Source organism: Mytilus trossulus, chromosome 5, assembly GCF_036588685.1.
Source record: "Mytilus trossulus isolate FHL-02 chromosome 5, PNRI_Mtr1.1.1.hap1, whole genome shotgun sequence".
NCBI lineage: Eukaryota > Metazoa > Mollusca > Bivalvia > Mytilida > Mytilidae > Mytilus > Mytilus trossulus.
This window is the reverse complement of record NC_086377.1, coordinates 23,543,113-23,547,279: the sequence shown is the minus strand read 5'-3', so window position 1 is coordinate 23,547,279 and position 4,167 is coordinate 23,543,113.

Sequence of the window (4,167 nt, the reverse complement as noted above, 5' to 3'; positions counted from 1 at the left end):
AGCAGGCCACCAAGGGGGGGACCGAACCTACCAAAGGATCAAGCCAAGGTATTATTGGAGAGGGATGAAGAAAGAGATTGAACAATATATGTAGCAAGTTTCGGGAGTCCCTTTCAAGTATTCACTGATCAGGGGAGGAACTTTGAATCCCATCTATTTAAAAGCCATGTGTGACCTGCTTCAAATACACAAAAGTAGAACCACCCCATACCGCCCCTCCTCCAATGGTCAAGTAGAGCGTTGCAATCGAACGCTGATGGCTTCAGTGCGGTGCTTTGTGGGAAAAAATCAAAAGTCCTGGGATCTATTCCTTCCGCAATTAGCTGGTGCGTTCCGTGCTTCAGTCAGTAGAGTAGAAGTACCGGGTTTACTCCTAATCATCTCATGTTGGGCAGAGAAGTCAATCAACCTGCTGAGTTGATGTTCAGGGGGCCACAGGGGGAGGAAATTTAGGATAGAGAGAAATATGTTTCAGACTTAGAGGAGGCCATCCAATGCAAGGGGCACACGAGCTGGCCAGGGCCAATCTAAAAACGGCACAAGAACGCCTCAAAAGGGATTACGATCTCAAGGTGGTAGTCAAAAGGTTTAAGGTGGGGGATCTAGTGTATCAATTGGACACGGCCACCATCAAGGGAAAATGTCGGAAACTGACACCATCTTGGAAGGGCCCTGGGGTGGTGGTGGAAAGTCTCACTCTATATCTTTACAGGGTCAAAATGAAAACAGCAATGGTGGTGGCCCATCATGACCGGATTAAGTTGTGTAAAGATAGGGAAGTCCCAAATTGGTGTAAAAAACTACAAGCCCAAGCTTTAAGTCGAAATTGGAAGGAAATAGAGGAGTTGGAACCCAAGGGAAAAAGGGGTAAAAACATTTATTGCTCATGCCGGGGACCAGATGATGGGGGTCTCATGATTAGATGTGACGAGTGCAGGGAATGGTTCCATGGACGATGCGTGGACATCACTCCTGAGGAGGCAGACAGAATGGACGCCTATCAGTGTCCTGGATGTTCGGTCTCCACAGGGGTGCACGTGTCCAGGATCTCCCTGCACTCTAAGGTAAATCTATTTTAGATGAATAACCAGAACAATATGGACAAAAAAGGGGATGGAAGCCAGCCACCTTCTCCAGAGCAGGCCTCCGTCACAGAGGTGACGGAGGAACTGGTGGTTTGTGTGTCGGAGGAGGAGCTGAGGCAGCTGGACCCTGAGGTCCAGGGGAGCCCAGGGGCTGCCTTAGAGGTATGTGGGGGGTCCGAAGGGGGGGGGGGGGGGGTCTGAAGGGGTTGAGGGGAAGGGGGAGGTGAAGAAGATCAAGAAGAAGAGGAAGTCTAGGAGCAACAAGAAGAGCAGAGCTGCCAAGAAGAAGGCCACGGCAGCAACCTCACCTCTCCTGACAACCTCACCTCAGGGGGTGGCTCAGGGTCAGTAGGTGTGTCGGGGCCAGTCTGGCTCCCCAGCTTCCGGTGAGGTGGCAACACCTCACTATGGAGTTCAGGGTGAAGCAGTTGGTACTGGACTGTCTTGTCCAGTTTCTGGCTGTGAAACCCGGGGACCAGGCCTGGAAGGGCACATTCTCGCGGAGCTCGTGGCCGAGGTGTTCCGTGACCTGGTAGTCTCCGACCCAGGGTAAGCCCGGGTGCGTCTCACATCGCTGAGCACACTCTTCAGGGCCCTGGGGGGGGGGGGGGGGGCTGCTGTTGGGGACCCCATCCATTGGGTGATAAGCCAGCTGGAGACTGTGGGGCTGACTCCAGAGGACTTGACCGCTGAGTGGGGAGACATGGCAGCAGTGTGCCAATTGGCGCGGTGGGAGGTTCCGCGAACCTTTACGCTGTCGCCAATAAACTCACCAGCAGTCCTTATGCATTGGAGGGCGCAGGTGGAGTTGATGGCTTTACTACAGGAACATCAGCGTCAGGCCTTTCTGGGGAAGGTTAACCTAAGCTCCAGTGAGCCGTCCCAGGCGAGCTCTTCTAGTGAGCAGGGGAGTCCACCAGCCAAGGCAGGAGTGTTTAGCAGGCTGGGGGCTCCGGTTTGCACACAGGGGACTCCCAGTCCCATGGGGCAGGTTGGGGCGTTTAGTTCCACGGGGCCCTCTCCCAGGTCCCTCCCCACCCGGCCTGTACCCTCCCTCATGTCTCTCCCACGTCCTGGTCCCAGCAGGTCACTTCCGAGTCTAGGGTCAAGAGGCTCATCCTCATCTGTGGGGGCACAGGGATCAAAGTACCCGGGGAATCCCTCAGGGAGTAGGGGAGTGGAGTCCCAATTGTGCAGGGATCTTCCGGAGACATTTGACAGCCATATGCATCTGGATAGGTCCCTGACCAATATGGGGCTGCCTTCTCGGACATCTCTGGGTGATTTCCTAAGGGTGCGGTTGGACCCTGTCCCTGTGGATCCAGTCAAGCTGGCTGGAGGGGTTGCAGTTTTCTGTGACCCGAAGACTTGGCCCAGTGTGCCTTTGAGGCTGGAGCCAGGGTGGGTTGGAGCAGTGGGAATCCACCCAAAGAGTGCTGGGCAGTTTGAGGACGCCACTCAGCACCGGTTCAACCAACTGGTGTCTCACCGGAGTGTGTCCGCCCTTGGAGAGGTGGGAGTGGATTTCACTGTGGAGGAAAAACTACACGCCCGGCAGATATCGACCTTGCGATGGGCACTCCAGTCCTGCCGCTTTGACCAGCCTGTGGTCTTGCACATTCGGGGTGGCAGACTGGATAGGGTTCACGCCCGAGCCCATCGCGAGGTCTTAGAGGTTCTGAAGAGCATGGTAGTTAATCCGCTACAGCTAATTCATCTCCACTGTTTCCAGGGGGGGATTGCTCAGGTGCGGGAGTGGCAGGACTCATACCGCAATGCTTACTTCGGGTTTGGGATGGGTGTCAGGTCCTTTAACTCTGAGCAGGAGGCCTCGAGGTCGGTGCCCCCATACAGGATTCTCTTGGAGAGTGATGCCCCTTACTTCCCCCCACCAAATGCACGGCATGGCCACCCTCATTACCTTTATGAGGTGGCAAAGGTGGTGGGGACAGTGAGGGCAGACTCACCGAGGGAAATTGTACGGGTGGCCCACCTCAATGGTAGCCGTCTGTACGGAGTTAACCCGTAGGTGGGCAACTCCCAATACATGTACATAGCAACAGAAAGGCCCGTTGGCCAGTTACAATTGTTAAATTAAATAGTTATAGCCAGTTGGCTTCCAGTAAATGAATTTACAGCCCGTTGGCTCCTAAATTAACCATAGTTATAGCCAGTTGGCTCTTAGTAATGAATTTGAGGGCCGGTTGGCCAAAAGGGAAGGATGTATATATGCGTAATCCTGGGGTGCGTGTCATGGGGATCCCGAGGGTGAGGGGAATGGGGGGTGACCAACTGTAGTTCAGTCTCCATAGGGCATGGGTGGGGGCGGGTCTACTGTGTTTCTGATCCTGTTTTTAGTATATTCCCTACTGATTTCCCTAGCATGATCTTTTGTTTTTACCCGGGGGTTACTCCTTTTGTACAAAGTTGGGGGGAGTGTAGTACCTCAGGGTCATTGGTGGTGCTCCACCAATAGAGGCAGATCCGGAAGACGAGAGAGCCTCGTTTCGGATCTGCCGGCAGTCGTAAACTAGACCCAGAATAAACCACAAGCTGATCTAGCCGACCCAGAGATATAGATATAACAGTCGTAGTTTTACTTGCAAGTAACCACGGTAAGTTTAGAGAAACTTACATAACCTAAAACATGTCGAAAAAACAGAGTGCAAATTTTACATATTGGCGACTAAAGTAATCCTGCGGCCCCTAGAAACGATTGCATATTATATTGATCATTTATTCATTCAGCAAATGCACTGAAGATAAGGATTTGAAGGAAATTGATCAAAATATAAAATATGATTTTAATTTACCATTGCATCTGCTAAATATCAAATATTAATCTTCTCTAAACAATGCCTGGACAGGGATCACCTCTTTATATCTTGATTATATGCTTTATTCTCAATTAGTTTTAGATATTATGTTTCCCAATCAACCTTTTCTATTAAATTCTTCTTAACCTAAATTTAGTTGAAATTTATATTTTGGAAGAGTTTTCGTCATCACTCAATGTTTTGGGCAAAGTAAAGATTCAGATATCGCACGAATTCGAAAAATTTCGGGGACTTTCGATAAATAT